General features: G+C 36.0%; 1 protein-coding gene and 1 non-coding gene across 2 annotated transcripts in view; both read left to right on the top strand.

Annotated features, from left to right (window-relative positions):
• Positions 1-23,456, top strand: part of LOC132133109 (nuclear receptor ROR-alpha A) — a 282,503-nt gene that overhangs the window by 164,346 nt on the left and 94,701 nt on the right. The window lies entirely within an intron of this gene.
• trnap-agg (transfer RNA proline (anticodon AGG)) lies at positions 23,037-23,111 on the top strand. Its single transcript has one exon. It is a non-coding gene; the product is annotated as a tRNA-Pro (tRNA).

Raw genomic sequence — 23,456 nt, 5'->3', positions numbered from 1 at the left:
AAAGTCACCTACATCTTGGATGCCCTGGGGGTAAGCAGATAAACATCAAATTTTCATTTTTGGGTGGACTATCCCTTTAAATTTGACCTATCCTGGACGAAGATTTGCGGTAATACCAGACTCCACTTAATACTTGTCATAATGATTTCAGAAGAGTTCAGATTAAATCAAATATGTCATTTTATTTGTCAGGTAAAAATGTATCATGCAAATTACATAATTAAACAAAGAGAATCCAATTCAGAATTAAAGAGCAGGTCATATGGTATTTTAAAATGTCCTAATATTGTGTTGGAGTCCCCTACAACAGTTTTAAATGCATCTAAGGTCAGAAAACGTTCTCATTTTCTCAGAATATACATTTAATATTAGAGTCATTTGCCAATGATTTCGAAACCATTCGCTCCAAGCTAGTTCGGAGCAAACCCCTCCCTTCCATAAGCCCACTCTGCTCCGATTGGTCAGCTGGCCAAGCATGTTGTGATTGGCACAGAGAGGAGTCCTTGAGCCAGTTAGCGAGTGAAGGAATAGTACCTCATGGAGAAACCGTGGGCCTTGGTCAGGAACCTGTTACATCTTTGGTTTTTGTCTCACGCTCTGTATTAAGTTGCCTCTTAACACCTTTGATAGTAGCAAACGCAGAGGCAGTATTTATACTCTTCAGAGTGTCAACTCTATTCTACACATCGTCTCTTCTATTCTGTTAATATTTCTTAAATATTCGAAACAGTAATCTTTCTGAAATATTACACTTTAATATTTTTTATATATATATATATATATAGCATTAAAATTAAAAATATATAAGCATTAAAAACTGCGTAAAATTATTTTGTTTAGCTGTTTTGCTGTGTAATATTTTAGTTAAAACCGTTGTTGAAAGTTTTTTTTCCCAGGCTCATTTAATAAATAGAAATAGAAATGAATAGAAAGTTCAAAAGAAAATTTTGAGTAATCTTAAAAAAAAAGAAAAAAGAAAAATGTTGCTTAATATTTTTCTGGAAACCATTATATTTTTATTTTAGGATTCCTTAATGAATAGAAAGTAAAAAAAAAAAAAATGCCTTTATTTTAAATAGAAATATTAAGTTACATTATAAAATAACTTTTGATGAGTTCAATGCAACAAAAGTATTACATTCTTACTAAACTGACTAAAAAAGTATTGATTGCTTTTTGAAATCATTACTTTTGAATAGTTGTGTATATGTATATATATGTGTATATGAATGTATCCTCTGTCAGAGAAGCTGTCAGTCTATTTTGAGTGATACCTACCTTCAACCAATGTATCATAGTTTAATTCCTTCTTTTAGATTTTTTTTTTTAAATCTCTTATCATATTAATCTTAAAGAAAAAAAAGAAAAGAAGGGTATTTTTGCCCTCAAGCGGTAGAAGTGGAATTTGTATTTAGTGGATTCTGGCTCCCTAATGATTCGAGTTAAATGAGCTCAGAGTCTGGCTGAATGCTCTATAATTGTGATGAGTCTTTTCACCTCGGAACAATTAAAGATGCACACGTTCTGTGGAGACCACTGTCAGACAGGGAGGCCTGAACATGTGCAGGGACGTCCATGCACACACCAAACAGCTTTACCCATTGTCTCATGTTCCTATACATTTATACATTTATTCACTTAGCTGACGCTTTTTATCCAAAGCGACTTACATTTGCCACATATGTCAGAGGTCGCACACCTCTGGAGCAACTAGGGGTTAAGTGTCTTGCTCAGGGACACATTGGTGTCTCACAGTGGATTCGAACCCGGGTCTCTCACACCAAAGACATGTGTCTTATCCACTGCGCTAGCACCACCCCATGTTCCTCTTGACACAGGTACCCAACACCTCAATTGATTTATTACAGCTTCCTAAAGCTCTAACATTCCTGTCTTAGAGGATTAGTTCACCCAAAAATATAAAATAAAAATTCTCTCATTATTTTACTCATGCTCATGTCATTCCAAACCTGATTGACTTTCCTTTGTGGAACACAAAAGAAGATATTGAGAAAGTCGGTGTGGCCTAGACAATGTTGTTTGGACCCCATTGGGATTCGTTGCAAGGACGAAACATATAATTTTTTGTTGCACTGAAGAAAGGAATAAAATCATATATACTTATAAACAATTAAGGTTCTAAATAGTTTTTTTCTTTTTGAAGCAATGCCATTGAAGAACCATTTAAGGCTCCCAATCAACCTTTCAGTGATCAGTTCTTAAAATAACAATTTTTCTAGAACATGTCGATAATCTAAAGAACCTTTTTTCACTTTGGATGGATGTGTCTGTTCTGGATTGTGGTTCTTCATGGAACCACTGATTCCAGTAAATAACCTTTATTTTTAAATGCCTTACATCAATTCTTATTCTAAAATTCAGACCGCATTTGCTGGTCTAAGATCAGATTCTTGCTGATCTATTATCAGATACACCCTACATTTCCAGAGGGCAAATCTGATCTGGAAGCTTCTCTTCTACTTCTGAGATGCCTCATGAATACAGACTCAGATCAAAGCTGGCCTGTGCTGTGGAGGAATCGTACGAAGGGAGAGAACGAGGGATGCTTAATGGATGAGTGGCAGAGGTAAAGAAGCGTGTCTGCCCCTGAGCCCATACGAGAGGCAAAGAGAAAGAGAGAGATGGAGTAATAGTTCATTCAGGGGGTCAGGCCATGCGAATGCAAATATTTATACAAGCGATTAAAACACTCTCTCGACTGCCGCCCACTCTTTTCAAATAAAAAGCCCCATCTTATCTCCTGAAGGCAAGACTGATGGAGGGAACAGAAAGGGAAATTTGCGCTGAAAGAAAAAGCCCAAACAAATGGTGACGGAAATGTGAGTCACTCGTCTTTTTTTTGCCATACAATACAGAGATTAGAGCAGTGGGCTCTTTTTTGGGATGCGGATCTCATCCGTTTTTCTTTTCATAGACTTTCCTCCCCTCAGCCAACAAGCCCAAGAAATTTCACACTGTCACAGCCATTTGCTGAGACGGTCAGATTTGTTCATCTCACCAGAGATACTCTGAATCATGATGCACCATTCCACAATGTTTTACTTTAGATGAAATAAAAATAAATAAAAATAATTAAAAAAAGATTTTCCTTACAGGTTTTTATCCATTTAATCTAGTCTGATTTAGGGAATGCTTACACAAAATGTGTTTTTATTACACTGCATATTTTTTTACTTTTTTTTTATGTTTTATTTTTTAATTAGTTAACATTCACTAGACGAACATGTTTGACCACTGTGATGCATTTGGCTTCGCGCATGACAAACGTGGCAATCAAGTTAACATCATTTTTCAAAAATTGCTTTTTAAGACCTTGCTTCTTTTTTTTTATTCCAGTACCCTAATTCTCATTTTTTTTAAATGCAAAAACATTTTCTGCTTTTTAAAAACATTTAAAATGTATTTTATATTGTATTTTATGTTGTTCATTCTAAAAACTAAATAAAAATTATATAAAAATCTATTTGTCAAACAATCAGTGAAACTGCTTTGAATTATAATATGTGACCATGGACCACAAAACCAGTCTTAAGAGTAATTTTTTTCGAAATTGAAGTTAATATATCATCTGAAAGCTGAATAAATAAGATTTCCATTGATGTAAGGTTTATTAGGATCGGACAATATTTGGCCGAGGTACAACTATTTGAATATCTGCATTTGAGGGTGCAAACAATTCTAAATACTGAGAAAATCGCCTTTGAATTTATCAAAATGAATTCTTAGCAATGCATATTACTAATCAAAAATTATGTTTTGATATATTTACTGTAGGAAATTTGCTAAATATCTTCATGTTACATGATCTTTACTTAATATCCTAATGATTTTTGTCATAAAAGAAAAATATATAATTTTGACCCATACAATGTTTTTTTTTTTTGGCTATTGCTACAAATATATACCCCAGCAACTTAAGACTGGTTTTGTAGTCCAGGGTCACGTATGCTTTTTATGTATAGAACACATTTTGGATTTTCTAAAATGACAGCCATTGTACAAAAAAGCTCTTTCTTTGAAGAAAATGGTTTGTGCTTTTGTATGTTAAACAGTCTGTTATTCGTTGTGAAACTGGCGCAGATTATTTAGAACAAACCCTTTGGCTGTATATCCTCCATTTATGGCATTTTGCGAAGACTGATGATCTTTGGGCATGTACAGTAAATTCACTTGAATACAGATCTTTCTTGTAGCTCTTTGATTTTTCAATTCTTCTAGACAAAAATGCATTGTAACCACAGTAATCTTGTAATGAATTGACTAACCACACTCCGTCTCCTCAGTTTCGGCAATTATGCACCGATTTCTAGAATCAAAGACAGGCTTTGGCGCTCCGTTTTGACAGATTCTAAGAGCGGATAAATCAGATGAGGGATGTTGTGTTGCGATGCAAGACCATCCTGTTCCGTCATACACTATTTAAGGTTGTGAACAAGAAAAAAAATCGACATCAAACCCACACTGCCACAGAAATAGTCTCAAAGACACAGTCAACACAAGTCATCGTGATGAACGCAGAAGGAGTTTGTCATGAATCAGACAATGTGGTTCTCAGTGAATAGGTGACAGTGGTGGAAACACATCTTTACCACAACATTGATTTGCTTTCAGCGATTCAGTGTTCCTTATTTGTTCAGCCGTGCACATATTCAGTGAAAACATTTAGGCTGCTATTTGGGTACATTTACCTCAAATAATCTCAAGCAATATTTAACATTATATTTAATGCAGTATTCATTAAGGCTGCATTGTTTCCTGCCATTTTTGGTATGAAAAGTCATATGTAACTTCCTGACTGTTTCTGTACACTTCTGTACTGTATTTTCTTATGTTTGTTGCAATTTTAAAATAAATCTGCAAGCAAATCCTCTCAGTGATGAACTAAGAAATCCAAACATGAATCTGTAAAAGTGTAAAAGAAAACTGTATTGTTTTTGATTATGGTCGCTGAATAAATGCACATATGCAACCAAAGTACTTTTTATTAATTGCTATGAGTTTTAGCTTTAGCTTCTTAAGGTTTACCAGTTTTCATAATGTACAGAGCGTTAATAATGTAAATATAATAAATTAATAAACTACACTATAAAAAATATTTTTCGAAGCTGTAATAAAACAAGATTTTTGGAGTACATTTTGCAAGAAAATACTATTTTATTCTTATCAAGCCAATTCATTAATTGGCACTTCTTTTTAATTATGTGTAAAAAAAAAAATAATAATAAAAATAAAATAAGACTAGCAAAATTAGTAAAAAAAAATAATTTTCTTGCAGTTTTACTAGCGATTTCAGATTTTTTATTTATTTTTCTTATTTTATTTTGAAAGTGAAAGTGACGTGACATTCAGCCAAGTATGGTGACCCATACTCAGAATTTGTGCTCTGCGTTTAACCCATCCGAAATGCATACACACAGAGCAGTGAACACACACACACACACACACACTGTGAGCACACACCCGGAGCAGTGGGCAGCCATTTATGCTGCGGCGCCCGGGGAGCAGTTGGGGGTTCGATGCCTTGCTCAAGGGCACCTAAGTCGTGGTATTGAATGTGGATAGAGAACTGTACATGCACTCCCCCCACCCACAATTCCTGCCGGCCCGGGACTCGAACTCACAACCTTTCGATTGGGAGTCCGACTCTCTAACCATAAGGCCACGTAAAAATTTTGCCACGTGCAAAATAAACATGATTATCCATTTAACCATTGTCATCTATCCCTTCTTCATTTTTTATTCAAAGTTGCAAATTTACTTTCCCTTATTTAATTTCTGCCATACATAGCGCAGATTTCAACAAATATATCATCTCTCCTTCAGTGTGAGGCTATAAATGGACCAGAATATTATGGATATTTAGTGGTGGGCTGTTTAGACTTGGATGTAACCACCTAACAACCAACCATAGCAACATATAAAAACATTCAATATGCATTGGCAACCACCAAAAACTGTTTGGATGTTGACAACGTTAGCACTGTCTCAGACTAAAGACAGATCGGGATAGTGTTTCAGTGCTAAGTGAATGAGAGTGTCCTGTGCTTATTAACATTTTAGACATTATCAAATTTAATATTAATCAGGCTCTGAAAGCCATTGAGGGTAAGACTCCTATGTCTCTTTTTGCTCTTTGTCTCGCTCTAAAGGGTGGCAGGCAAACGGCTGCCAGAGGATGATATAATGAACATAAAATGAGAGTGAGAGAATGTTTGCTTTTATTTAGTTGATAACCCATGTACACAATTTGCTTTGAAAGATGTTCAACAATTACATAAACTGTAGCTGATTAGTTAATGGCTGTCATTTCCTAGACTGAGCATCTGGTCCCCCTCTCTTTCTCTCTCTCTCTGTCTCTCTCTCACACATGTGTGTTTGTTTGCAGTACATTGCTTTGCAACCATCCATCTGCAAATTATAGCATTCATCTCTTACTGAAGTACAGATATCTTTGACGGGCTTGTAAAATCTCTCTCTTTCCCTGATGGCACTGTGCCTCTGCCTTTTCTTTCCAGACAAGATTACATCCTCAATAAAAAAAATGCCTCTCTTGGAGTGTTTATTGATCAGAGGCTCTCCACTTGAGTGCACATAAAACATGGCTATCAGTTGTTATGCATACTACACACTGTGTGTATATTTAGTATACTGTATATGCAGTACCATCAAAATTAAGGGTCTTTTTTAAATGAAATTAATACTTATAACCAGTGATAGGGGGTAATGCATTACAAGTAACACGAGTTACGTAATCAGATTTCTTTTTTCAAGAACTAGTAAAGTAATGCATTACTTTTTTAATTTACAAGAAAATTTCTGAGTTACTTTTTCAAAAAAGTAACACCAGTTACTTTGTTTTCCCATTTATTGACTGACAAGTCTCCTGCCCCCATATTGGGAGAAATTGGAAGTACATTGTGTGCACTGTGTGAACATGATGTAGTTCTAGACTAAATGTGAATGTGCATTAATTCATACCACTTGCAAAAAAAAAGGTATTAATCAAAATGAATTAAAACAGTGAAATGCAAACTCAGAATATTAGAATATTAATATTAAATTTGTCTAATCTAATTCCTATGTATGTATCTAAGTAACGCAAAAGTAATGCAAAAGTAACGTAACACATTACTTTACATTAAAAATAAAGAAGTAAAGTAATTAGTGAATTTTTTAGGGAGTAACGGGATATTGTAATGCATTACTTTTAAAAGTAACCGCTTATAACAATAACAAGGATGCATATAAAATTAATCAAAATTGACAAAGACTTTACATTGTTACAAAAGATTCAAATAAATGCTGTTCTTTTGAATTTTATCTTCATTGTAGAATTCTGGAAAAAACAATATGTCACTTTCCACAAAAATAAAAAATATTACAAATGAATTACAAAATGTATAGTCATGGTTTCCACAAAATAGTAAGCAGCACATCTGTTAGGTGACATAATAATAAATGATTCTTGATCAAATCAGCATATTAGGATGATCTCTGAAGGATCATGTGACACTGAAGACTGAAGTAATGATGCTGAAAATTCATCTTTGCATCACTGGAATAAATTACATTTTAAAATATGTTGAAATGAAAACATTTTAAATGTCAATAATATTTCATATTTTTAACTGTGTTTTGATCAAATAAATGCAGCCTTCATGAGCATAAAAGACTTCTTCAAATATGTATGTGGAGATATATATGTACACACACACTTTATATAATATGTAAAATAGTGTATGCTGTATATACTGTATTCTAAAGATAAATATTACATGGGAAAAATTTAACCAGTAGAAGGAAATGAAGATTAAAAGAGTATAAAGAAGAGTCGGCCCTCATCAGCGGAGTTTCAGACTCTGTGACATTAATACACAATGATTAAGAGTGTTGGAACAGTTGTAGTAGTTTTTAATTGGAAAGAGGGGAAGGATCTGGCAGGATATGAGAGCTGAAGGGATAGTGTTTGGAATATCTGCTGTCAGAGAACGTTAGATCTTCTCCTGCTCGCAGGCTCACGTGGTCACGGGGGAGAATCAGACCAAACAGAGCTAAGCTTTCAGAAAAAGCTGGAGTCACAGTCTGCGTAACCTGCAGGATCTGAGAGAAAATTACAGTTTGTGCTACGTCGTAGTCTGGGAAACCAGTCCAGGAGCAGTAAAATGCGACGTATGAGCATACATCAGGGTTTTTCTTTCACCTAGTTGATAGTGCATTGTGACCTGCTCTACTCAATGAAACTGACCAGCACTCTGACCAGTGGGTTGATTTAATAACAGATACATACTGTATACACACACACACACACACTGCCCTCATCACACCCAGTCACAACAGCCAGACCCCCCTCAGCTCATTTCAAGCTGTGCTTTTGGAGTATTGTAGGATAATGACCATCTCCGTGTCGTTCCATGAATCTTATTTATTGAGCATAGAGTGCTGTTTCAGAGTGCAGTTTATGGTCTCCATTTAGATCTCATATATTTTTATGTGTAGCTGGCACCGAGATATTCCCTCTGGTGTCATTTAAAAAGCACTTTAGGACAGTGTAGCCAAGTCAATATGAACAAATCTCATGATTTAGAGCTTCTGAAGGGAACTCATTTCAAACGGATGGTTTGCGTCTGCAATGGGCCTCAGGTGCTGGCGGACTTTATTCTAATATAGACCTCTGTGCCGGTCTTGCTGGACTCCACCTTTTTTTTTTAAAGTTGATTTGTGTTGACATCAGCAGTGTTGTTGCCATGGGAGATGATGGGAACTTTGATGAGGAGGGCCACTAAATATTTAGGATGAGTTTCTCCAACTTCAAACAGCTTTTTTGATATAATCATTTAAATGGTGGCTGTCATAAATTGTTTTTAAGAAAATGGACACTAGAGACTTTAGAGAGAAACATTGATCAAACTTTTTAGGAGATTTGTTCAAATAATATTATTAATATATTGAAAGTTTGATAAAACTATAATTATTATAAATATATAGAAGCCTGTCACTTTTAAACGTGTTAAAATGTCATTATTGTGATTTAATTGCCATATTATATGACATATCTATAATAACAAAAAAAAAAGAAAGAGGTCCACATTTTTGCTGTGCATTTCTCCACAAACTGTACAGTATGTTTATGCATGAGGTTGGCACACGGTTCCCCTGTGGATCTACACCACAGCAGCCAGGGCTTTTCAACTTGAAGAGTCAGTCTTTGTTTCTTGGAGAGTGAAAGGACAGTGTAAAGAGACAGAAAACAGAAGCCATGTGCCTGGCTTGATTTCATGTGGCCCAGCCTGGAGGCCCCTCGTGAGATCTTAGCTGTGGCCAGATCTTCCACACCCATCCACCATCCACGCCTGTAAGAATGCACCTTCTCCACAGCCAGACCCAATCCCCAGGCCAATGAATCCCAGTATGGCACCCAACGCTTTATAAGATTGGTAGTGACGTTTGGCCAAGGTTTGTTTGCTTCTCTCTTTTTTTCTTCTTTTTTTTCCCCAGCACTGCTCCACTGACCCAGTTTGTCTTAATACCCTTGATGTGACTTTAATGGACTGCAGGGGCAGAATAGTAGGGGAGGGGGTGAATGTGAGTGCGACTGGATGAGGGAGGAGCTTCAGATGGTGTGTGAAGCAGCAGCAGAACAGCAGGAAAGAAAGGGGGAGAGTGTTTTCCTCCTGCCGTCGTGTTGCGGGCAGTAAATTAATTTGATGTTTATGTAACCGTAATCATCATCCTGTATAATCACATCACCAGCTTTGCAAATACCCCCCCCCCCCCCAAAAAAAAAAAACATGTGGACATATAACAAGAGGAATGAAAGGAGAGCAATATTGTTTACCAGGAGAATACACACTTGAAAATCACACACAATGCTCATACAACTCCAAGAAGTCCAAATAGACCTTGGTGAAATAGGAAAAGATTTAATTGCCGTTTTAAGTAGGCACTATATGCAAAATAAGAAAAACCAACAAAATGTGTGATATGATTGCTTTAGAGTCCCAACATTTTTAGTGGATAGGTGTTAGGTTTATCTCTGTTCCTACATTTATCTCTGTGCGCTACATTAAACATTTACAAAGATCAAGCCAAATAAAAGAAGATGCAAAACTGACTTCAGATCAGTCTGATGCAATGGTTCTCTAATGGGTTTGTTTTAATTACCTTATCAGCCTATAATTTTTCAGTGATGCACATCTCCTTGGCTTTAAGCTCTCACCTCTTAGCAGTGGATTGAAACTGATATTGTATGAATAATGTTGATGTACTATTCAGAGCTGCTTGACTTGAAGGAGCTGAAAAATATCTCCCTGGCTGCTTTGGCATATCATCTTTACTCTTCGTAATCAGCCAGAGCTGAAGCTCAGCCAGTTGAGTTGTCATGAGAGAGGAGATCAACTCAGATTTTTCAACCTCTCACTAGATGACAGCAAGTATTTGAAAAAAGAATTCCTGCTCAAGAAACTGTCCTGCATTCGCTTATTGCGCCCAGGGTGAAGCTCTGTGGACCACAAAGCTTTAACAGCTATCTATCCATATACAGTACACACATATAAATACAGATATACATAGATATATAAGACCAACATGAACATGTACAATTATAAGAATTTAGCACTTGTTATATGATATTTATGTATTTCACTTACAAAATTGCAGAACCGAATCACTATAATTTGGACCATAAGGGCTCTGGGTGCCTGTGTATAATTGCAAAGCAAAAACGCACAATAAAATAATCATCCCACCATTCCTGTTCATCTGTGAAAGTGCTCCTTGAACGATAATCAAATTCAGCATGTAAGAACAAGCGCACCTCACAACGAGAGGCATCACACCCCTCATTAGCCGCCGTTTGAAACAAGTTAGTCGGCCATGGATGCCAGGCATTGGCTCTGACTGCTGTAGTATAGAAACGACAACGCCAAAAACTCTGATGTATTGAGTTGAGGAGGGAGGCAGTGGAGTGTGAAGTTGCATTATCAAATACAGATTTTCTGGCGTGCTCCTGAGAATCCCTCTCCTACCGACGAGCGCCAACTGGCAGCTTCCCCCGCCTGGTGACATTGGCAACCCTGATGATGATGAGCTGTCAGCTCCCTTTATTTTTCTAGGAGGGGAGCGGGAAAAAGTTATCCCAGACGGTGCCAACTCTGAACCTCCCTGATGTTCTCGGGATGCTCTACAGTCCCGTGTTGAAATGCAATGGTTGTGTTTCCATCAAGTTTCAAAATTTACTAACTGTCTCCGTAGAAGTTACACAAAACGCCATCTCTGCTGAGGCGCAGAAACCGAGACACAACAATGTCGCTGCAAACAGGTAAAAAGTTAAAGGTGTATGTTTCTTGTCATCCGTGGCTCCAGTTGAGTTTGGTTCCAAGGTGTCTCTGGTTTCTACCTTAAAACAAGTGGAAGTCTGACAGATATTACCCAAGCTTGGGGACACCGCTTCATTTTTACTTCATTCAGCCAAACAGCAGTTTGACAAACTCGCAAAGCCAAAATGCTCAGTCTAGCTTCACATTACACCGGCTCTCACTTTTTTTGCCTTGTGTTTATTGTTTGTGATGGGTAGGGGTTCGCCAAGTCCCATCTTCCCCTCAGGCGGAATACTGTCACTTTCCTCCTGGGATTCAGGCCTGAGTTTAACGGAACCGATGAGTGGGGCCTGACAAGCCCAGCTCATCAGATTAGGACTTGCGTGTGCTGGTTGGCCGGACAGGGTTTGTTCCCTACCTGCCATTTTATATCCTCAACCTCAACGTGTAATTAGAATCACTTGTCATGTCTGGTATATCACCTGGGCCCGACTGTGTCAGCTGTCAGCAAAAGAAATGTGATACTTATTCATTGCCTGTGTAGGCGTTTCACAGCAAGGTCGCTGGATGGACTGCACCTTGCTCTAACTGAGAGAGAAGTGTGGCCAAGTAGGAGTGTGTTTAACGTCTGTGGAAGAGAAAGAGTGAAAGTGTGAGGGCGAGTGAGATGCTCAAGTCAAACCGTAGTTTTGCACTTTGTAAGCAAGAGGTAATGTCACTTCCTGTGTTTAATATAAATAGCAACACTGACCGTCCACAGGAGCATTTCAAGAAGCATGTGGCAGTACTTCATGTTGGAACTTACTGAAGTTGTTGAGACTTTTTGAATTGCATTATTGATTGACCATAGTAATTTCATATTAATACAAAGTGTTTTTTTTTTATCACTAGTAGCCATTAAAGGGTTAGGTTAAAGTTAGGTTGTGTTTTACTCACCCCTGAGGCATCTTAGGTATATATGACTTTCTTCTTTCAATGAATCCAGTTGGAGTTATATTAAAAATTGTCTTTGATCTTTCAGGCTCTATCATAGCAGTCAGCAGTTATTGTTCAAAAGACGTGAAATAAAAAGCACCCATCCATATAAAAAGTGTCTCCCATGGCTCCGGGGGGTGAACAAAGGCCTCACGTAGAGCATGCTCTAGGAGGAGCATGATGTTTGAGGTCAACGTTGCGCATGCATTTTTCTTTACAGATCCTCGATTTGTACCTCTAATTAGTGACTGTTGTTTTGATCCCTCCACTGCATTTCCATGTCAGTCACTTCTGAGTGAAGCATGCGCAAAGCTGACCTCATACGTAATTGCCCTGGAACTGTTTCATTTACAACCATGAGTGTAAATCAACCATTTTGAATTTTTTCTTTTAAATCCATAAATATCTGGTAAAAATATAGGTTGCATTATTTATGTCCTGAACTAACATTGCTTCATCATAAAAATTTCTAGTTTTCCAATATTTTAAGAGACCTATTGATACATTGTACAGGCTTTTTTAATTTTAATTTTATTTATTTATTAATTTTTTGCCTGTTTCTGCAAAAGGTTGGACCATATGACTTTAATTTGCTAAATAAATACATACAAAAATATTAATGAACAGCTTTGGTAATTTTTTTCTTCTAAGAAATAGGAAAAAATACTAAACGACTTTCGAGTAAATATCTCAAAATTTCTTTTTTTTTTCTTCATTATAATATCAAGACAGCTGAATCACCCTGGCATTTTTGGTAAACCCCCACAAAATATCAAAAGCAACATTTTATTAAAAATGAGATTACTGTAGAAGTGTATTCAAGTCATTGTATGTAAGTATTGTATCAAGTATTGTATTATTGTTGTTGTCTTTGTGTGTGTGTGTGTGTATGTGCGTTCCTTTTTTGTTTTGTTTTGCATGTTTCTGCAAATAGGTTGAACCATATGACTTTAATTTCACAGAGAAAAATTTATATTAATAAACAGTTTTGTTAAAATTTGAATATTTTCAAATTTTCTTATTTTTAATTAGGCTTTTTTTCTTCAACATGATGTCAGGACAATCTGTGTTACTCTGACTTTGTTATATATATACATATATATATATATATATATATATATATATATATATATATATATATATATATATATATATATACATACACATATATATACATACACATATATATATATATATATATATATATTTATTATTTTTTTATTAAATTAATAGGAAAAAAAAGTTTGTTTGCGCTGAATAAGACTAACTGAAGTTTAGAGATAGGCAAGTTTTGAACTTGTTGACTTGTTTGAACAGTAGCTGAAGACATCCCACAACTCTCTGTTCTTGAAAGGTGACGGTTGCTTGTGTACGTTTCCTGTTTGCTTCATGTCACATTTCCTGTTCTGATTGACACGCTACACTCCGCCAACACAGTGTACACAAGATCCACTGACTTATGACCTGTTTTCTCACCTTTGCATGCACATTTAGCCTTTTACCTGAAAATCAATCTGTCTGCCCAAGCACTAGCAACTTTTATCTGCAACTTTTATCATTCTTTTCTTCTCTGATCAGTCTCCTTCTTGCTTGGGTGTCTCTGATTCAGCCCAACAGTTATATTACCTTTCCTGTCCCTTCTGACATCCCAAGCGACCATATTTCTGTGAGTAAACACACTCATCTTTCTCTCCCTCTATCATGGATTGATTCTGGTCTATGTCCCCCAACTTTCCCTCCTTTCTCCCCTTAACCGAGTCGTGTCTCCCCAAGGCCACTTTCTGCATATTAGCACCCGAGGCCACACTGAGGAGGCAGATACGCATTGGCTGCCACGGCTGGTGAAAAACGAGCTTTGGAGAGGCAATAAATTGCATCCAATTTAGAGATGAAGGCAGAAATAAATTTCTCTTTTCCAAAGACTGAGAAAAGGAGAAGTGGAGGAAGGCTGGAAAAAAGCCTCCAGATAATTTGGTCGCATTTTTTTTTTCTTCTTGCAATATTCTTTTGAAAATGTATTTTCTATGATATGTGTTTTCTTTTTTATTTAAATTCATGAAATAATCATGCTCTCATGTTTGAGATTGCTTTTCTGTGTTTTCATCGGTTCTGAAATTAATCACTTTTGTCTCGGATGACATTTTTGCATCTCAACTCAAATGCATTTTGAGTCAGCGGCAGCGTTTGGTGAAAATAAATTAATCAGACTGGATTTGGCATATACAGCATTTCTTGATTTTTTTTTTTCATTCTTTTTTCCCCTTCCACCTCCTCTTCATCTTCTCCTCTTCCTTTTTTGTCACCAGCCAAACAAGGTTTATCTTACCAATTACCTTCTATTACTAAGCGTAGCCCCCTTATAAAAAGATCCACTCCACCCTTTTGTCTCTAAAATTAGCCGAGTGATGGAATTATTCTCAAGTCCAATAAAATTCATCTGGGAAATAAGATATTATTATTTTTAGCAGTCCAATAGTAATTCTTATGGGAAGGATGTGATGTTATATGAACATTCTATTATACGAGCTAATTTACGACATTAATAACCAGATTAAAAACACCCACCCTAGATAAGCCGCTCACTATGCCAGCTGTTTATCCCAGACTGTTCAAATCTGCCTCTGTTGAGATTACCTTTGTTAACTTAGCTGCTAATATGCTGTTTTATCAAAGCAATGCCATTTTTAAGAAAAAGAGTAATGTCTAGTTTAAATGGAGTATATAAAGATGCAGCACAGATGGAGTTTTCCACATATTGGGGTGTATTATCCAGCTCACTGGATGTGAGCTCACAAACTCCACCCCCAGACAATTTGACTCCACCCCTTTCTACCACATCATGCTATTTGTAAATTATGGAAGTGGCTAGATTGGTGTAAATAAAGTAACCCAAGGTGTGTTCTCATTAGCATAGCTCTCTACTAAAAAATTTTTCTATGCGTTTCTTGGCTGTACACTTACACAACAGTGGCATTTTTTCGGGGTGCGGGTGAAAACTAAAAATTTTGAAAACAGGTTTTTAGTTCATTTATGCAAATTTGTGAAAATGGTGACATCATGTGCATGCATATTATGTGTTCAGTCTATAGGTATATGGGCAGGCGCATAGTGTTTCTTTACAAAGTGGCAATGCCATCTACCGTCCTGGCATGCATAATGCAGCATTTCTAATTGCTTTCATGGATCGGTGTGAATGGCGATCGTTTTAGCAATGTTATCGGCTGGACGCAAAACTTTTCAAAAATGCAAAGGAAAAACATTTCCATTTTTAGTACATTGTTGCCATGTAAATGTACCATGAGCTTTTGTTTTATAAACCAATTACTAAAAATCTAAAAATTACAAACGTTTGTGGTTTGTAAGGGAACTGCAGGAGGTTCGAGTTACTGAAACACTAATAAAAATCATAAAAAATATATTTTTTAAATTAATATTGTAAAATAAAAACAATAAAAAAACACTTTCTAAAAAAACTAAATACAATATTTTACTTGTTTCCCTGAATGTCATGTAACCATTAATTGATAGCAGAGACCTGTGAACGTGAATGTGTTGTTAAATTATTGTATTATTAACTCCAAATCTCATCAAGCACTGCAAGTTATATTTTAACTGTTGGTAAATCATGAAAGTGACTAGAGCGACGCTGACAGAGCAAACCGAGATGCATTCAGCTTGGCATAACTCTCGAGTGAGCCTTCCTTTCCATAACAATGCATTTTTAACAGGGTCTCTACGACACGCCTGGCTAGACATAGAAAGCGCAGGCATGCATACATGCATCGTTGCAGTTTATGCTCAGTTCACAGTCGTGTGCTTACATGTGGTGCTATGTTAATGCTAGCAACTGACAGCTGTGTCTTACCTCAGGTGATGCTTATGGAGAGACTGTTTCATCTTTTCTCCTGGTCTTTTTATAGAATTGAATGAAAGACCTTTGAAAGCCATTTAATGTGTTAAGTACCCCGCATCCGTAGGTATCATTTTCCAACCAGCTCAAAGATGTTTTTGCTGTGTTTGTTTGCTTGTTTGTGCTTTTTTACTCTTTTGCGGACAGAAAATACATAAGGGGTGCTAATTTTAGCTCCCCAAAAAGAACATGCACAACCGCCACCAGCCTACAGTGAACCACAAGTGCATTTGCAACTCATCCTACAAGCATCGATCACAAACAAAAGTGTTAGCCACAGCCTGCTGCTATGTTTGGCCTTTTTCTGTAAAGAAGTGTTTTGAAGTTGTTCCGCTTTTTATAACTATTCTATTTCCTTCATGATGCTTGGTAGTCATATGTTTTTAAGGCAGCCTTTGAGACTTATTATAGAATGTTTAGAAATTGAATCTTTATTTTAAAGGAATTTAATGACATAATATGAATATAATGAATATAAATACATGCTGTGTTATTTCTACATACATTACTGTTTAATATTTGTTGGTCAGTAAGTTTTTTTCTTCTTCTTTAAAAAAATAATAAATAATAGTTTTATTCAGCAAGAATAAAATGATGTCAAGGATACTTGACAGTAGGTGTGTAAAAAGAGCATCAACCTTCAGGTCTCTCTCGTTAAACCAACACGGAAGTGACTAAAACTGCAATTCATCATCTGGTCACTAGAGGTTGGCTCCAAAAGGGAGTCAGTACCATAGTAGTCTCAGCCTCAGACGTTATGCCCACGGACCGTTGGCTAAACGTCTGATGCATATGGGACACAAAAGTGGAAACACTTCAGGAGTGTCGAAGTCGTCATCGGATTGGTTGAATTATACAGGATTTCCACGAGTTCTTTAACAATCCACCTGGAAACAAAAATGCTGTGGTGCCAAACGCCCTTATGAAAGAAGAATGCCATCAGTCTGAAGGTCTGGCTATGCGAAACTAGTCCCATAGACTCCCTATGTTAAAATGCCTAACTTTACAGTAGAAAAAAATTTGTTTACAGCCTGGTACAAAAACTGGTTTTGGTCTATATATCTAATTTTGCCCTTCATGAAATTTCTGAATAGGGTGTTTTTTTTTTTTATAACTCATCGTTTAAATTATATTAAGCCTTAAAGCTCTGCATATTTAAGGCCGTGGCCACTGCTGTCGCTGCCGTCGAGCTAGGTGGGTGTGGTTTCAGCAACCAGCTCCCGCCTCTTTGCCCATTTTCAAATATCTAGGAGTGGCGAGCGGTGACGAGCTGCCAAGATGGTGATGGCCGCCTTTGCCCACTTTGAGCTTCAAAAAAGCTCTTCAGTAACAGACACTACGTCCATGTTTTTATACAGTCTATGGTGTAAACTGACAGTAAAAGGGGCAGTTAAGACATACATTGTTACAAAAAAAATCTAAAATCTGAAGTTTTCACAAAAGTATTAAGCTGCACAACTGTTTTCAACATTAATAATAGTAAGAAGTGTTTTTTGAGCTGCAATTTAGCATATTAGAATGATATCAGAAGGATTATTGTGACACTGTAGACTGGAGTAATGATGCTGAAAATTCAGTTTTGCATCACAGGAATAAATTCCATTTGAAAACATTTTAAAATAGAAAGCAGTTATTTTAAATTGCAAATGTATTTTTTTTATCAAATAAATACAGCTTTGCTGAGCATTAGAGCATTATTAAAAAAAAAAAAATATATATATATATATATATATATATATAATTTTTATTATTATTATTTTTATTTATTTATTTATTTTTCTAATGCTCACCAAAGTTGTATTTATTTGATTAAAAATAAATAAATACATTTGCAATTTAAAATAACTACAAAAAATATAAACTACAAAACAAGTTGGTCAGGACAGGTTGCAGGCCATAACCGAATTGAAATTTCCCATAAGAGCACCGCAGCCCATCATCCTACTTTTTTTGATTTACTGCTTTTTAGATACTGTACAATAAAGAAGTGTGTATATTCAGACATAGGAAATGTATTTGTTCATCCCAACCTTACCTTCTTTGACTTGGCCCTGATTTCTGTCAGACGTTTGTTTGGGCGCCACTCTGCTAGAGCTCCACTATAGGACAAACACCTTTTCCTTCTCTCTAGTACTTTACTGTGGGCTGCCACAGAGTGAGTATGTTGCTTTGGCTGAAGGGAAATCGATGTAGTCTCTTCACGGCACACTGATTTTGTCTGGCTCCTGAGAAATAATTAAAGAGTCGCCCCTACACCACTCAGCCAATTTGATGATGACTAGCGCTCTTACATAAATCGATAGCTGCTTTTTTTCTTTTACTATTATTAATTTATTTTTTCCCCCATCTAGCAGTAACACACACATTCTCCTCCGGCTGTTGTTGGTCAGTGTGTCACTGTGCCATGTCTGCAATGTTGATACATTTTGACAAGCTTTCCCCTAAAAAAGAAGAAAAACACCCTCCTCCCACCAGCACATACAGTGGAGTGGGAGATACCATGTCGGAAACTGAGGGGGATTCGCCACACACTCTGCATCAGATGACAATGAAGCTGTAAGGCTGGACTGGAGGTGACTGGCTGAGTTTTTGCACTGAGGCGATTTTTTGTCCGTCTGTCTGTTTTTTTTTTCTCCCGATGTCAGGTTTTAAAATGAATGTAGCTGCGCCATAAGGACAAGCGGCATCTGTGAACACTGAAATAATACATTGAAGTGTTATATAATATTAGAAACTGGTGGCGTTTTCAACTTTAGAATAATAATAATAAAAGACTACTAACAACCTTAACAATAACAACAAAATAAAAACAACAGTCTATTCTACAAATAGGCTTTCTTATTACTAACTTGAATCCAACTATGTTTTGAGAGGTAGCTGAATTATTATCATAATCATTAGTAGTAGTAGTAATAATACCATATTTTCAGAAAAAGCTTGGGAGAGCTTTAGCATTGAACACCGCGAGTGGGTTATGAAAATATACGGTGGTGGTGCAGAGACGCTAGATGCTAGATGCTAGTGCCTGCTAATAGTCAATGCTAGCTTCCAGTTTATACAAAGTGTGTACCAAAAATGATGAGAGGTAAGAAGAATAAAATAATAATACCAAACATTACAGTATAAACATGTATTTTATTTGCCCACTACATAAAAAAATCCATTCAGTTGAATGGTATTCAGAAAGGGAATGAAAAATATGGTGACATTCATTAAAATGTAAACACGTTTATTTAAAGCAAAACTGAAACTACCTATTTGTGGGAAATGTGCCAAACAACAGACATTTTATTACTAACTCACATTGCATCCAACTATGTTTTCAGAAAGGTAGCTGGCCTGTAGTTGAGCTATATGAAATAATAGATATTTTGGTGAATGCGTCCAGTTGAGCATCCGTGGTGTAATGTGGTACTGTCCTGAGGGGCACACATCCTCTGTTTCTCTCCATTTCTCTTCAGAGACAGCACCCTCATGTTTTCAAACCTGTATGGTTTTCTTCATTGTGTGAAACACAAAATGGCATTAAATGGAAAAGAGCAGCATGAACATTCTACTAAATATCTCTTAATGTATTTTATGAAAAAAATTCATGATGTTGAGTAAATGATGACCAAATTTGTCATTTATAGGTGATCTATCCCTTTAAACTTAAACCCTAAATCCTTCACCAGTTTGCGGAAAATAGGACCATGAGACAACCCAAAGGTAACGGCACTGCTTGGTGCATCTCCTAACAAGATGACTGTTCAAAAGCTTTTCTGTGCTCTGGAGAACATGAAAGACATGTTTAAAAATTTAAGAGCCCGATCTGTTCCAGTGCTATGGAGCGGCAGAGGGAAGCAGATTTTCACATCGTCGTAATTCCCCAGTTGCTTGCTTTGTAAATTAATTAAGATGTTTATGACAGCTGCTTGCACCTAATGGAATGCGTATAGGCTTTTGTCATTAATAATTACTTGACTGTAAGGCTACTTCCTTTGTGTTGCCGGGGACGTATGGACTCTTCTATGGCTACTGTATGTCCTGCGGTTAACCTCTTGTTTTGTCATAAGCTGTCGTAATATTTATGCATACACACAACTGTAACTAGCAGTGTAGAAGCTAAAGGCACCTGTAAACAGCTATTTTAGCAATAGAATGTTCAATTCAGTATTTTTGTCTTATAAATATCAATTCGTAATTAAAACAAGATATGTTTACACATGAAAAACTTTTTTTCTTACCACATTTTTAATTTAACTACACATACAACATTTTGCAAGATTTGTGCCTGCGAAGTGATCTTTCTTTCTTCTTAAATAAGTGTAATATACAGAGCTTTGCTTGTTTTATTTTAAAAGTACTGATTAAAAATATTCATTATAATATTCCTTATAAGCAAAATAAGATGTTTTTTCTCCACAGTGAGACATAATCAGGTTCTTCTATTGCTGTTTTTTTTGCAGAATAAATACTAATACAAATTTTATTAGTTTTTAGTATTATTTAATATAAATCCTCAAACATAATGTAAAATATAGCAAAAGATATGATGTAGTATATTTAGTAATTTCCAATGAATATTATTTTTTTTTTTTATAGTTTGTCATATTGCCCCATTCAACAAAACAAGAGCTTTTCAGTTTTTCTGTATCTTTAAATGAATTGTAAGTCATGCACTGCACAGCATAGTTCATGTTCATGTTCAAGGTACTAATATGAAACATACCTGCTCAACCATGAACAGACAAACAGAAAAAGTAGACATCAGCTGAAAAAACCACCGCGGTGAGCTAAAACATGCTAAAACACTAAAAAAAATTGCTAGCCACTGTGCTTGGGAAAGGGAAACTAGATTAGCCATATTGTGTTTGTTGGGATCTGTGTGCCACACAGGGACACTGTTTTATCCTGTGCAGTCTTTTGCGCAACACATACCATTTGATTTAATTTTAATCTGAACATGACTTTTATTTATTTATCTATGTATGGATGTACATGGGTGTGCGATATGATATTATATCACGATATGAGTAATGTTATATCACGATAATGATATACTGGATATCATGATATAGTTATTTTTTCTTTTAAAAGGGTTTTTATAATATAAAAAATCTTTTATACCATAAAATTTTCATAATCCATGGGCATATGTGAAAACCCTCATGGATCCGCGCCAAAACAATCTGTCTGAGATTGGGCTCGATTGAAACTCGGTTTAAGTGGGAAAGCAATCCGATCAAATGGACCAATTAACCTGGCTATATCACAATGTAAAATGGGTAATTACATAAGTTCCGCGAAAAGCATTTGTTGTTTTGCTAATACCTCAAAATGAACTTGTGAATGTCTGTGGGTGAGCACGTCTTTGCCATTCAAAATCAAAGTTCACTTTTTCATTTTACAATGCCGTCTTATTGCACTTCTTGGAATCCCGGAAAATAAACCGTGAAACTTTAACCAATGAGACAACAGTTTACTTGCACTTGACTAGTATTAACAAATTTAGTCCGTTTAGAAACTTTGCCGTCTTAAAGTGAACTGCAACAAGAATAAAAAGCAACACTGTAATAATTTGAATCCCTGTTTCGGAACAAAGCAGTTGATCTACAGGTAAGATTGCAGTCATCCAAATGATGAAAAAGTATTACCGTAAACAATATATTTTGCAACACCAAAAAATAAACGATAGAGAATAATATGAAACGATTGATTTTTTATTTCGTCCATCTGTTATGTATCGTCATATCGCACGGTCCTTTATGTATTTATTTTTTTGTTTGTTTGTGGCATTTCATCTTTGGTACCTGTATTAAATTTTATAATAACTGTTCTACATTTCATTCTATTAGACATGCAATTTTGGCAGAGGAGAGTGTGCATTTAAACGACAGTACAGTGCTGTTGGCTAGCACCGAATCTCATCTGATGCAACCTCAATTATGGAGTGTTATGTTCATTGTATCATGTTTGCAAACCAGTCCTTTCCAAAAGAATGTGTAGAACTGTCTAGACCTACATTTGCCACAAAGTGGTAACTTGCCAAGAAACTACCAAGTATGTATTAGCACTGCCAGGTTTTTTTTCAGTTAACTGAGTTAACTCAGTTAACTGTTGCCTCTTTCTTTTTAGCTTGATACAGCTTTGTATCAGTCACATACATTAGCGTTTTGTTATTGTTTACTTAAATCACAAAATAGCCACTGTTTGTAGTGAAATAAAATATGAGTGACTATTGAGTCACTGCCTAAATACCAGTCATATAACAAGTTTTGCAGAAATGCCAAGACTTATTTCCTGCAGTTGAAATGGATTTGTCTTCTCATCAAAAGAGAAAACAATGTTTATACAGCCGGTGCTTTCAGACAGAAAGCCCCAGAAGCTCTTGTTACTTCCGAGTCAATGGGGGAAAAAAACTAAATAAATGTCCCTATTTCACTGATTATTAGACTTGTTAAATTTTAGTGCTGTTGTGTTTCCTCAACCTCAATTGTTCTCTCAGGGGAGCAGAAGGCGGTAAATTTCTTCTTAGTCGGTAATGTAGTTCCCGAACATGTATAGATTCTTGTATATTAGAAATTATATTTCCAAAATTCTATATGTATATATACAAATGCATAGAATGATTCTGAAGGATTGTGTTACACTGATCCTCCATGTTGCCAATACAAGAATACATTTTAAAATATATTAAAATGTAATATGTAAAATGCCCCTTAGATAACTACATAATGCACTTGTTTTATGTGGAAACGTTTGAGCTGGGGTGTTTTTAAAAGTACATTTAATTATTATTTTTTAATGAATTTCTAAATGTAGTGTTAGAATTGGTGTTCCTGTGGCTCAGTGGTAGAGCATTGCGTTAGGAACGCTAAAGGTTGTGGGTTCAATTCCCAGGGAATACACATACTGTTAAAAAAAAATTATGTATAGCCTCAATGCACTGTAAGTCACTTTGGATAATAGTGTCTGCTAGATATGTAAGTGTTATTGTTTACTCATAGTATTGCTTAAAATAGCTATGTCCAGTAACAACCAACAGGTCTGCACACCTGCCTGCTTTCTCCACCACTTTTCAAAACCGTGATGCCCAAGCTAGTCACAACCTAGCAAACCACAAACTAAACTGTACCATTGTTAAGAACATTTGTTTGTTTTGGTTATTGGCCATGCACCTCATTGGCCCCCCATGTCACATACGTCCAAATAAGTGCAGAATTTTGAAGCATTAATCGTGAACCCCATTGGCT

Source organism: Carassius carassius, chromosome 50 (genome assembly GCF_963082965.1).
Source record: "Carassius carassius chromosome 50, fCarCar2.1, whole genome shotgun sequence".
NCBI lineage: Eukaryota > Metazoa > Chordata > Actinopteri > Cypriniformes > Cyprinidae > Carassius > Carassius carassius.
This window is presented reverse-complemented; position numbering and strand designations above follow the sequence as displayed.